The 6439-nt window shown below is 43.3% G+C and overlaps 1 long non-coding RNA gene across 1 annotated transcript; it reads left to right on the top strand.

The window, feature by feature from the left end:
• The first annotated feature begins 4169 nt into the window (after positions 1–4169).
• On the top strand, positions 4170–4872 carry LOC143934858 (uncharacterized). Its single transcript, XR_013263390.1, has 2 exons — positions 4170–4411; positions 4512–4872. It is a non-coding gene; the product is annotated as an uncharacterized LOC143934858 (long non-coding RNA).
• The last annotated feature ends 1567 nt before the right edge of the window (positions 4873–6439 follow it).

A 6439-nucleotide genomic window follows, 5' to 3' on the forward strand; every position in this document is an offset into this window, starting at 1 on the left:
CCCTGATGTGCTATGTGTCCCAATATGCCACATAATGTGCCTTGATGTCCCCCATAATGTGCCATAATGTGCCCCATGCCCTGATGTGCTATGTGCCCCATGCCCTGATGTGCCCCGTGCCCTGATGTGCTATGTGCCCCATAATGTGCCCTGATTTGCCCCATAATGTGCCATGATGTGCCCCATAATGTGCCCTGATGTGCCCCGATGTGCCATAATGCGCCCTGTGCCCTGATGTGCCATGTGGCCTGATGTGTCCCGTGCCTTGATGTGCGCCGAGTCCGAGTTCTTTTTTTTTGGGTGGGGGAGTGGATCTTGGGTGGAAGTTCCCACACTTTTTTCCCCAGGACTTGAAAGCATATACGAAAGCATATACGAACCGAAACCTTTCATACAGCCATCCATTCTCCATTAATAAATCACTTTTCATTGATAAAAGGTATAGCACAGCTTGAATGGAGAATGGGGTGGGAAGGGCTAGCAAAGTCAGCACTCTTGATGAGTGCCTAAGACAGGGCCAGTGGCTGTATTAACCCAACAGTACAATAAGCTTGTCGCTGTGCTTGCATGGGTGTTTTGGTCAGAGAATGTTAAAACTGACACTTCTCATTAAATGTAAGTACCGTATATACTCGAGTATAGGCCGACCCGAATATAAGCCGAGGCCCCCAATTTACCCCCAAAAAAACTGGCAAACTTATTGACTCGTGTATAAGCCGAGGGTGAGACATGCCTGTCCATCCCTGTGTGTGTGTCCGTCCATCCCTGTATGTCCGTCCATCCCTGTGTGTCCGTCCATCCCTGTGTGTCCGTCCATCCATCCCTGTGTGTGTGTGTGTCCATCCATCCATCCATCCCTGTGTGTGTGTGTCTCCATCCATCCATCCATCCATCCCTGTGTGTGTGTGTGTGTGTCTCCATCCATCCATCCATCCCTGTGTGTGTCTCCATCCATCCACCCATCCCTGTGTGTGTCTCCATCCATCCACCCATCCCTGTGTGTGTGTGTATCCATCCGTGTGTGTGTGTGTGTGTGTGTGTGTGTGTGTGTGTGTGTGTGTGTGTGTGTGTGTGTGTGTGTGTGTGTCCAGCCTACCTTTGTCCCGAGCCTCCGTCCCGTGCCTTGCCTCCTTGCCTCCGTTCCGTCCCGTGCCGTCCCGTGCCGTGCCGTGCCGTGCCTTGCCGTCGTGTCGTGCCTTGCCTTGCCTTGCCTCCGTCCCGTCCCGTGCCGTGCCTTGCCTTGCCTTGCCTTGCCTCCGTCCCGTGCCCTCTTCGGCGGCCATTGTAAAATTCAAAAGCCGCGCCTCCTCCTTCGCCTGTGATAGGCGGAACACTGAATTTCCCAGCAGCCTGTGTTCCGCCTATCACTGACGTCGTATCATCCTCGTCCGTAGTACGAGGATGATACGATGTCCGTGATAGGCGGAACACAGGCTGCTGGGAAATTCAGTGTTCCGCCTATCACAGGCGAAGGCGGAGCCGGAGGCGCGGCTTTTGAATAGTAGAATGGCCGCTGTCTGTCTGCTCGACACGCTGATCGAGCGGGCAGACAGCGATGACTCGAGTATAAGCCGAGGGGGGCACTTTCAGCCTCAAAAAAGAGGCTGAAAATCTCGGCTTATACTCGAGTATATACGGTACTATCCCTTATGCTGATTTTCTTTACATATTGGCTTTAACAGCTGCAGTCAGATTTTGTTTGAAATTGTTATACAAAATTCCCCAAGGAGTTACAGACATTTTTCAGAAGTGCATCAATACACACACACACACACACACACACACTTTTCTTTTTCTTTTTTAAACAAATGTGTACATGTCATGAGGAAAGAGAAATAAGCAGACCTATATCTGTTAAATATGTACATAGTTTGATGAATTTGAAATACACTGGGAAACAAAATGTAATGGCCAAAATTGTTTTGATAAACTATGTTATGCTTTGCTATTATAACTGTACCTAGCAGAATGATGTACATTTGAATGCTGGCAGGTACTGTTGCTCTACAGACTTAAATGCAACATTGCCATCTGCAGACTAAAGAAAAACACACAATTCTCAGAATACAGGAACAAAATAAAAAATAAAAAAATATTGTGATTCCTATAGGAAATTTTAAAATACTTAAAAATGTTATCCATAAACTACATTATTGACATATTTGTTATACATTTTTTCTTAATATATTTAAGTCATATGCTACAATGCAGTCAGTACAAGGGCGGTGGAAGGCCACCACTATGGTACATATGTATTCAGTATTGAAATATGGAGCTCACCTGAAGGATTAGCTGATGCATATGTTTTTCATTATCTAACAACTCCCTTAGACTGGCCATACACCTATATATTATCTGCAGATTTTCTATGGTCAGATGGAAAAAGTGGACCAACCAACCAATCAGCAAGCGTAAATGATGTGCTGTAACCTCTATCAACCAATCACAATCGTTACCTGATCTGCTGTAGTAAACTCATTTTGAGTCTAGTTTAAAGATGAGATGAGACGGTTTTATCCCAGCTCTAACAGTTCCCATTGCTGGAAGTTCTGCCCAATCTTTGGGCTACTTTGTAAGTCACTTTATCAATCAAGTGGACCAATTTGATACTTTCTTTATTTAACTGAGGTTCCGCCTATATTAACATTTGTCATATTTATTTGCTTTTTTAGTAAAAACATGCATCCCACCCCTGATGACTGGCAAGAAGCCAAGAAGCGCGTCGGGTTCTCAAACTAAGGATGCCTACCTAAGCTTATTTTAATCCTTGATAATATCAACTTTTGTCTTATTGAGTTTGCACTCGTTCATGTGATTTTATGATTTTTGATTTATGCATTTCTGTTATGAACTGCATCCATGTATGTCCATTGATTTGTCTATACTTCGAGATTCTCTGATTACTATTATGAAAATATATTGAGTGTATATCCATATTTATATTATATTACTGTACTACTATTGTATGCATTCCGATCTTGGACAACCCCTAGTGGCTATTGATTATAAATTAAATCTAAATCATTTTATTCACATGTATTCATACATTGTTATTTTCAATTGACATGCTTCGTTTAAAGTCCCACTTGTTCCCCTTTTCTTTTTACATAATATACCCGGGATGGAAGCATGCCATTGCTATTTAGTACTGCAGCTAGGTCACTTATCTTTAAACTATATAATTTGGGTGGAAGACACCTGTTCCTTTGGTGACCATGCTGCACAATTACTTATTATCCTTAGTAAATATTCGTCTGTATATATATCCCTATCCATTTATGATCCCAGTTTCGGGTATATAAACCTGCGGTTTGAAATTATTTATATATGTGTTTCCATCAGTTATTGAGAATTTTTTTTTAATATTATTTTTTCCAGTTTTGTTTTTCCTGGAATTTATTTATCAATCAATTGAACATATGGGCTGTTTTTGCTGGGTATGTTGCAGTCATCCTTCCGGGGTTGCGATGCGCTCAGCTCCCTCCCTACCTCCCTTTGTGGATCACAGGGGGTGGTGGGGTTCGATCTCAGTGCTTCGGCGCCATGCATAAAAGGGCCCCTCGAGTGGTGTCAATAGACACTGCAAGGTGGGAGTCTATTGTTTGTTTTTTGTATTTTTTTTTTTTTTTTTTTTTTTCTCTGTCTTTCCACCTGATGCTGCAGCCAAGATGGAGGGGCACCCACTGAGGTATGGATTATCCTCAGCTGTGAGTGTTCCCTCATCTCTTCACAGCTGCAAAAGACATCATGCATGACGCTGGCGGGGATCCGCCCAGGGCCTGGGGTATATGAGCTGGGACAGACAGACAGTTCACTCCTCCACTGTGCTCCACTAGGAAGAGATCACTCCTTAACTCTACATATGGGTAATAGCTTTATGCACTTTTTTTTTTTTTTTTTTTTTTCCTCTCCTTTTTGCACATACATTGTTTCATTCAGAGCACTGCACATATTTTTTTTTTTTTTTTTTTTTTTTTTACACATTTGAATTGGATGATTTTGTATTTCCCCATCATCCATTTCCACTTATTTAACACATATTTAGTCTTCTCCTATTTCCCAATCATTCATGTATATCTTATTCACACACATTTTCAGCAATCAGCTATATTCATTCAACACGTTCAATCCAACACTCAGTGTCCTGCTTTTGGTTTTTTTTTTTTTTTTTTTTTTGTTTGTTTTTTTGTGACCCGTCACACTTTTCTCTTTCGCAGATTTGGGTAACACACATATACATTTAGTACCTAGTGGACCTGTGTTGAGGATGTCTGTTTCGGTTCCCCCTGGCCTGCCCCCTGACATTGTTGGGGGATGGTCTGAACCCTGCCTCAACCCCGGATGAGACGGTTTTATCCCAGCTCTAACAGTTCCCATTGCTGGAAGTTCTGCCCAATCTTTGGGCTACTTTGTAAGTCACTTTATCAATCAAGTGGACCAATTTGATACTTTCTTTATTTAACTGAGGTTCCGCCTATATTAACATTTGTCATATTTATTTGCTTTTTTAGTAAAAACATGCATCCCACCCCTGATGACTGGCAAGAAGCCAAGAAACGCGTCGGGTTCTCAAACTAAGGATGCCTACCTAAGCTTATTTTAATCCTTGATAATATCAACTTTTGTCTTATTGAGTTTGCACTCGTTCATGTGATTTTATGATTTTTGATTTATGCATTTCTGTTATGAACTGCATCCATGTATGTCCATTGATTTGTCTATACTTCGAGATTCTCTGATTACTATTATGAAAATATATTGAGTGTATATCCATATTTATATTATATTACTGTACTACTATTGTATGCATTCCGATCTTGGACAACCCCTAGTGGCTATTGATTATAAATTAAATCTAAATCATTTTATTCACATGTATTCATACATTGTTATTTTCAATTGACATGCTTCGTTTAAAGTCCCACTTGTTCCCCTTTTCTTTTTACTTCATTTTGAGTCTAGCTGTGGGGGGGGGCCATTAAAAAATTTGCCCAGGGTCCAATCAATATTAAAGACGGCTCTGGATGCACGACGTGACAGAATACAAGGGATTGCATTGTTCAAAGTTGATTAATATAACACATGTTTTGCCTATCATATTACCTATTAATCTTAGTGTATAGTTTTAATAGTATTTTAAGTTTGTGATTTCTATTTTTCCCAATAAAAGTAATTAACATTGAAATTTTTTATTTTTTGCCTACTTTTACAAAACAGATCAAAGGGTGCAACCTCTAAATATTATCCAATCTCCTTGAAATTTAACATATATCTTGTACATCACTCAGACTCGGGGCGTAAGCAAAGTTTGTAAAAATTTTACCGTTTATTTTTTTCCATTAGAAAATGAAACACCCTAATGTACCTCCTATGGAGCGGCTCACCGGGGATCAATGGATTGATCCCTGCTGAGCAAGTGGAGTCTGTCAAAATGGACATATACCCTGTTTCCCTGAAAATAAGACCTGATTGTCAGTGATGGCTGCAATATAAGCCCTACCCCCCAAATAAGCCCTACCGTATTTCCCTGAAAATAAGCCCTACCCTGAATATAATACCTACAAGGACTTTAACTAGGGCTTATTTGGGGGGTAGGGCTTATATTGCAGCCATCACTGACAATCATGCTAGGTCTTATTTTCGGGAAAACAGGGTATGTGTGAAAGGAGCCTTAGGGTGTAGAATAAATGTTACAAGTCTGCCTGGGCTGCAATTTCAAGCGCTCCATATGAAGGCAATCACACTCCAGTGCTGCTCGCTTTGTAAAGACTGGGGGGCGGAGAGCATGAAAACACAAAGTCTAAAGCTGGCCATATATCTATAGATTATCTGCAGATTTTCTATGGTTAGATGGAAAAAGTGGAACAGATTCCTCCATCTACGCTGAACTGTGTGGATGGAAAAATCTCTCACTGGCCCAAGCTTCCATATCTTGCTAGTCGACCCCACTGGCTCACATAATACCTGAACAGGTATTATGCAGAGTGCAGGGGGTGAGGTGGGTGCAGAGTGCAGGGGGGGAGGGGTGGGTGCAGAGTGCAGGTGGTGAGGTGGGTGCAGAGTGTAGGGGGTGAGGGGTGGGTGCAGGTGGGTGCAGAGTGCAGGGGGTGAGGCGTGGGTGCAGAGTGCAGGTGGTGAGGTGGGTGCAGAGTGCAGGGGGTGAGGTGGGTGCAGAGTGAAGGGGGTGAGGGGTGGGTGCCGAGTGCAGGTGGTGAGGTGGGTGCCGAGTGCAGGGGGTGAGGTGGGTGCCGAGTGCAGGGGGTGAGGGGTGGGTGCAGAGTGCAGGGGGTGAGGGTTGGGTGCAGAGTGCAGGGAGGGGGTGAGGGGTGAGTGCAGAGTTCAGGGAGGGGGTGAGGGGTGGGTGCAGAGTGCAGGGAGGGGGTGAGGGGTGGGTGCAGAGTGCAGGGGGTGAGGAGTGAGGGGTGGGTGCAGAGTGCAG

The sequence above is a fragment of the Lithobates pipiens genome, unplaced genomic scaffold (assembly GCF_037356315.1).
Source record: "Lithobates pipiens isolate NorthernLeopardFrog02 unplaced genomic scaffold, aLitPip1_a1.2 Scaffold_28, whole genome shotgun sequence".
Lineage (NCBI taxonomy): Eukaryota > Metazoa > Chordata > Amphibia > Anura > Ranidae > Lithobates > Lithobates pipiens.